This window comes from Callithrix jacchus, chromosome 4 (genome assembly GCF_049354715.1).
Source record: "Callithrix jacchus isolate 240 chromosome 4, calJac240_pri, whole genome shotgun sequence".
Taxonomy (NCBI): Eukaryota; Metazoa; Chordata; class Mammalia; order Primates; family Cebidae; genus Callithrix; species Callithrix jacchus.
In genome coordinates, this window is record NC_133505.1 from 141054819 (window position 1) to 141061835 (window position 7017).

The following is a 7017-nucleotide window of genomic DNA, read 5'->3' on the forward strand; positions in this document are numbered from 1 at the left end:
GGTTATACTTACCACAAAACATCTTTTGCAATGGCCACCAAATATTCTACTGTTATCAAGTTTTTAAAATTTTTTTTATATTTTTGAGATGGAGTCTCTGTTGCTAAGGCTGGAGTGCAGCGATGAGATCTCGCCTCCACCTCCCAGGTTCCAGTGATTCTCCTGCCTCAGCCTCCCGGGTAGCTGGGATTACAGGAATGTGCCACCATGACTCGCTAATTTTTGTATTTTTCGTAGAGATGGTGTTATATTATGTTGGACAGGCTGATCTTGAACTCTTGACCTCAGGTGATCCACCCACCTCAGCCTCCCACAGTGATAGGATTACAGCCATGAGCCATTGCACCCGGCCAAGTTATTTTTAATAAAAAATTTCCATACTTTATTCTATAAAGCTGAGTAGAAAATTTCTTTTCTGGTCAGTTATTCTAACCAAAATATTATGAAATAAAACAAAGGTCCTTTTCCATTTTATGCATAGAGTCATTGAAAATAAAAAATGAAAATAATAATAAAACTAAGGTCCTTTTGAATGAGTTACCAAATAAAATACAGAATCTCCAGTTAAATTTGAATTTCAGGTAAATAAGAAGAATTTTAAAAAATGTAACTATGTCCTAAACATTGCATGGGATATATTTATACTAAAATATTATTTGTTATTTGTCTGAAATTCAAATTTAACTGGGCCTGTATTTATATTTGCTAAATCTGCAACCCTATGAGTGAGATTTGAAAAAGGGAGGGGACCTGTTTATTTTTCCTATTACTAATTTTTTTCAAAACAGAAAGTCATTATAACTTTTTATTAATAATCTACCATTTGGTAACAGCTAAGCAGAAAATAAAAGTGAAAAAACGAAAAAGAAGGAAAGAAAAGGTAAATGGACACAAGGTATTCACAGTCTCAAAAAATAAATAGACGTGATGTTACATCTAGCCAAAATTATTTTAAAGGTATATAACAGGCCAGACCTGGTGGCTCACACCTGTAATCCCAGCACTTTGGAAGGCTGACGCGGTCAGATCACTTGAGGTCAGGAGTTCAAGACCAGCTTGGCCAACATGGTGAAACCTGGTCTCTACTAAAAATACACTAACGATATATCTAAAGATATATAAAGACTCAAAACAAGGGGATGGAAAAAAACTCACCAACCAAATGGAGAGCAAAAATAAATAAATAAATAAATAAATAAATAAATAAAAAGCAGGAGTTGCAATTCTCACACTTAATAAAATAGATTTCAAAGCTACAAGGATGCAAGGGTAAAAGGATTAATGCAACAATAAGAGATCTTAACACCCAGATACATAAGACACATAATGAGATTTAGATTCAACGAGACAACAAATTGATAATGATATCCAGGACTTGAACTCAGAGCCAGAACAAATAAACACAATAGAGGTCTCCATTTTAAACACATAAAATATGTATTAACCACTTTAAACACTCAAAATATTGATCGGCCATTATTGAAACCCATTTTAGGAATGAAGTAATATTCCTTTTTCCCTCTTTTTCTTTTTTTCCCCCCCAAAAAATAAAATAAAATAAAATAAAAATACAAAAATTAGCCGAGTATGGAGGCACACATCTGTAATCCCAGCTATTCAGGAAGCTGAGGCAGGAGAATCGCTTGAACCCAGGGGGCAGAGGTTGCAGTGAGCAGAGACCACGCCACTGCACTCCAGCCCGGGCGACAGAGTAAGACTCTGTCTGAAAAATAAATAAATAAATAAAGCTATATAACAAAGAAAGGTATTTATGAGTAGCAGCTTTATGTTTTGAAAGCACTACAGGAAATTCATTCTGGGTTTTCAGATAGTCATCAACACTGTGTTTTATACTTTTGACTTTTCAGATAGAATATGATTATGTGGCAGCTCATACCTGAAATGACTCTTGGGGAATTCAGCTAAGGATTTAGCCAATGGCCAAATCACTTGTTGCCAATTTCAGGCGCAATGGTACTAATTGTTGAAGAATGAAGACTTTCTCTGTAGGCTGTACCTGCAGAGGCCTTTCCCAGTCATTTTATACTAGTGGGGTTTTGATGACAAGTTTCCCTTAGAGCCTTACACAAGAACATTATAAAACCCCTGCTTTCTTGAAGAATCAAACTATTATCTGTGAGTCTAAGAGTCATTTGCTGAGAGTCAGCGGATGCTCCAGGATTTCTATACTCTGTTGAAGGGACTCAGAGCTGCCAGTGGCTGGAAAGAGGGCTCAGAACTTTTTCTTGAAGCTGCAACTGCAGAACAAGCACAATTACTTTATTGAGAAGAAATGATTGAAGAAGCAAGTAAAAAGGGGTTGGAGCTGGTGGCCGTCTAAAACCTCCTTCTTCCACTCCATGTCACTGATGCTGATTACGTTTGATGGAATAATTAGCAATTGGCATGGGACATAAAGGATCTGAAGACAGACTAATGCTCTTAAACATGACTTAGAAGACTAAAACGGTACTGGTGAGAGACATTTCTAATCAGACTATAAAAGCTACATGCTGTCAGCATAGTTTCTCTCATTTTGTTTTTCACCCAGGGACATACCTCCAAAATGAAAGTCTGACCATGACTCTTCTGAAAGCCCCTTCCTGGCCTCCCACTGTGTGCTGAATCAAGTTTGAGCCTGAGAGTGGGTGTGACACAGCCCCCCCCCCCCCCCCCCAGCTCCTGGCCCTCCAGCCCCGCCTACTCCTATTATCCCAGGCATCTCTTTGCTGCCTGTTGCTTTCTCATCCAACTCATTAGTAACATTGACTTCAAGTTTATAGGACAAGATACTGTTTCAGGCTTCTCTTGCACCTGCTGTTTTCTTTGAGTCCAAGAAAGCCTTGTGGCTTCCCCTCCCTCCTCTCTCCTTCCCCCTAAGGCTGCCTGGTGACTGTTATTTCCTCCTGAGAAGCAGCTCAGGTGTCAGTTTCTGCAGGGCCCTCTATTCATCACACCCAACACCCCCAGGGTTAAAACCTCTTCCTTTAAGCTGTTCTGGATCTTTCTCACATGTTGTGTTATATCAGATCATTGGTTAGCTTTATTTATGTGTCCTCTTCCCATTCATAAGCTCATTTGATTTTTCTATCTTTCCCTAGCAACTAAACAGAGTCTGGTACATTATAATCAATCAATATTTTGGGGGGAGTGAATCCTAGATTTTAGGTTTAGCAATTATTCTATACTCAATGAATTTTCATGTATTTCACTGAAATTAATTTGTCAGTACATTTCCAAAATCTGAACTCCCAGCTGCACTGTAGAGTAAACTTTGTAAGCAGTGATGCTCTTCCTAGATCTGTAGCTTTGAGATCTAAAACAGGGCTGTGCACAATCACTTTAGCTCCTGGCTAAGTCTTTGACCCTGCAATTTAGGTATGATTATATCTTTTGAATTCCCATTATATTTCTATTGTCAACCTCTTAGACAGCTTAACCACAATCAGGAAAACGGAATAAACACATTGAAGTCTGATTTAAACCCTGTGGTCTCTTGGAGCTGCCAGTCAGATTGAGAAGTTACAGGACAGGGAGACTTTGTAGAGTAGGAACTTCTCACAGTGGTAAATCAGAAATAAGAAAATCCTAGGTCAGAGAAATAATGGTGCTCCAGTGGTAGGGAGTAGCTGCCATAACACTCTCTATCAACATAGGTCTTTGGGTACCTGCCCATTCTCTTATTCAAGTCTCAATTTGATGTGAAGTTATCTTCTCTTCTTAAACTCATGCATAAATAAGTTCTTCTTTGGAACAGAGGAGTGAATTGCTTGTCAGTACCCCTCAGAGACTCCATGCAACTGAAAGTGGGTCATTCCATGTGGCATCGAAGCTCTTTGACTAATCTCTCATTTAAGATGTGCAAGTGGCTAATAGATGGGAAAGATCCCTGGAAAAAGTAACTTGGTTTCTTGTGAGTTTCTTGAGTCTACCTGTCTGAGGAATCTCTGAGATCTGCTTCTCAATAGTGGTACTTTTCTTTTTTCTTCTTCTTCTTCTTTTTTTTTCTTTTTTTGAGACGGAATCTCGCTGTCACCCAGACTGGAGTGCAGTGGCGCAATCTCGCCTCACTGCAACCTTTGCCTCCCGCGTTCAAGCAATTCTCCTGCCTCAGCCTCCCCAGGAGCCGGGATTACAGGTGCCTGCTACCATGCCCAGCTAATTGTTGTATTTTTAGTAGAGATGGGGTTTCACCATATTGGTCAGGCTGATCTCGAATCCTGACCTCAGGTGATCCGCCTGCCTTGGCCTCCCAAAGTGCTGGGATTACAGGCATGAGCCATGGCACTTGGCCATAGCTGTGCTTTTCATCTTGATCATTAATTAATTAATTAAAAAATGGCTTAAGTGTGGCCTAAACATTGAGGTTTGCTCTTCTCCCACAAATTTTAAACAGGAGACTTTTCCTCTTTACTCAAGTTTGACAGACCAAGAGTATCTAAGCTGAATACTGAACTTACAACTGTTTGTGAGAGTTGAAATGCAGTCAATGCAGTTTGCAGTGCCTCGATCATGGTTCCTGGATGGAGATGTCTTGGGAGCAGAGTCCTTCCTATCTATGATTGGCATTTTCCAGCTTTCCTCTTCCTTTGTTCAGTTCTGCTCCAGTCCCTGTGCCTCACCAGCGCCGCCTGAAGTAGCATTTCTCAGTGTCAGCCTGGTATCTACTTCCTTTAAAAACACTGACAGGGTATGTTTTTCTTCTCCATCTGAAGATTCTGGATGAGTCCTCCAAAAAGAGGAGGAGTAAGGGAGTTGGGCTGTGGGTCATCACTGCTAGAACAGTCCATCTGTGCACACTCACACACACGCTTAAATCCACCAGTTCATCCCGATCCTGATGCCTGTTTCTGATCCACAGGATTTATTCTGGCTTCTCCTTCTTTTTCCTAATTTTTTACTCCTTTCTCTCACAGTGAGAAACCTGGCCCTCTTTATCTGCAATAGGTTTACTTTTGTTCAGTCCTGGTGTACACATAAAATAATTTCAGAACTGCTAACTCATACCCATGAAAGACACAAATTTGCTTCAATATAATATTTATTTGTTTATTTTTGAGACAGAGTTTCACTCTTATTGCCCAGGCTAGAGTGTAATGGTGTGATATTGGTTCATTGCAATTTCTACCTCCCAGGTTCAAGCAATTCTCCTGTCTCAGCCTCCCAAGTAGCAGGGATTACAGGCACTCGCCACTACGCCTAGCTAATTTTATGTTCTTTAGTAGAGATGGGGTTTCACCATGTTGGTCAGACTGGTCTCAAACTCTTGACCTCAGGTGATCTGCCCATCTCAGCCTCCCAAAGGGCTGGGGTTACAGGCGTGAGCCCATACCCTGCTGAGTATAATGTTTATGTACAGTTCTTTTGTCTTTACCCATTTAGTATATACACAAAATTCTATTTCCTAACTCAGGTTAATTCTTTTCTTCCCCTGGTTTTGTTATCCATTTGTAATAAAGTGAGTTCCATTTGCCTCCCGTCATTTCCCCACCGCATCCCACCAACAGATTTAGAAGAATTCAGATTATAACCAAGTTGAGCCTGACTGATGGAGAAATTCTAGGTTTATTAAAGAAGGTAAATGAATTGTATATTCCTTACTTCTTCTATTTTCTTTTCTTTTCTTTTTTTTTTGAGACAGGGTCTTGCTCTGTCACCCAGGCAGGAGTGCAATCATGGCTTAATGCAACTTTTGCCTCCTGGGCTCAAGCAATCCTTCTACCTCAGCCTCCCAGAGTAGCTGGGACTACAGGTGTATGCCACAATGGCAGACTAATTTTTGTATTTTTTTGTAGACACAAACTTTTGCCATGTTACCTAGGCTGATCTTGAATTCCTGAGCTCAAGCATTCTGCCACCATGTCCAGCCACTTCTTCTATTTTCAATTAACTTGGCATCTAGAGAGAAGTTGCCCTATGACAACCTGAAATTCATAGCTACCTCAAAATTGCTTTACAACCTCTTTTCTTTACCACTGCCTTCCCCTACCCCCTCCATTTCCTGGTCTCATTTTCATAAGAGTTTCTAATGAAGAGGAAAACTGGTTTCAAAACCCCTCCCTAACCCTTTTAACTTGGGAGGAGATTGGAATGAATCGTCAAAAGGATGAAAAGTAGGTAGTGGGAAGGTAGAGGAATAGCAGCCAGGGGCTATAAATTATGAAGTGAATCATATAGTGATTTCAGTAGAACTGATGATCACTGATAGTCGTATTGATTTAACCATAATACAATTCAGAAGAGAAATGTCCTTCTTTACTTCTGACCTGGCTTGTTTGGTGGGGCCTGATCACATGCCAAGATACCATTAGGATTAACAAGCTCTTGTCTAAATGAGACTCTGGAATTTGCAGGGCCTCATTGCCCATAAAGTTTAACTCCTTATTCTATTTCTGCTCATTCTTTAGTGTGTTCATTCATTTATTCAATCAATCATCTATTCACAGACATGAAGCGGGGTTCTTATTCTGCACAAGGAACTTTGCAAGAGATGGATAATAGCTGGGTCACCTCCGGTCACCAGGCATCCCTCTGGTCAGTCCCATTGTCTGCTCTGTGAACATCCCCAATGGTCGATGCATCAACTTCAAAATATTCGGAGTTAAGCAAATAGAAGTCATGGAATTACACTCAGAACTAACCATACAAGGAGAAAAGGCACTGGCTTCCTGTGGAGGGAGTGGTTTTGAAAATCCCATCCCATACCCCCTCCTCCTACTACCATTTAGACTTCTAGGAGGGAGTCTAACCTACCTACAGGCCTTGCCTTAGTGCTCTTCCCTGAAGCAGTTCCAGTAGCCCAGCCCAGGCATGTACTTGAATCTGTGTAAACAGGGTTCCCCAATTAACGCAGGAAATAGCCATGTGTGAATGCTGGGAATCCTGTGTGATTCATTAGGCAGGTCACAACAAAGCCAATTCAAATTCTAAAATGTTTGTTTCACCAGAATGATATTTACTAGCATAGTAAACAGAACGACAAAACAACTATGTCAAATAGTCCAAATGACAATCAAG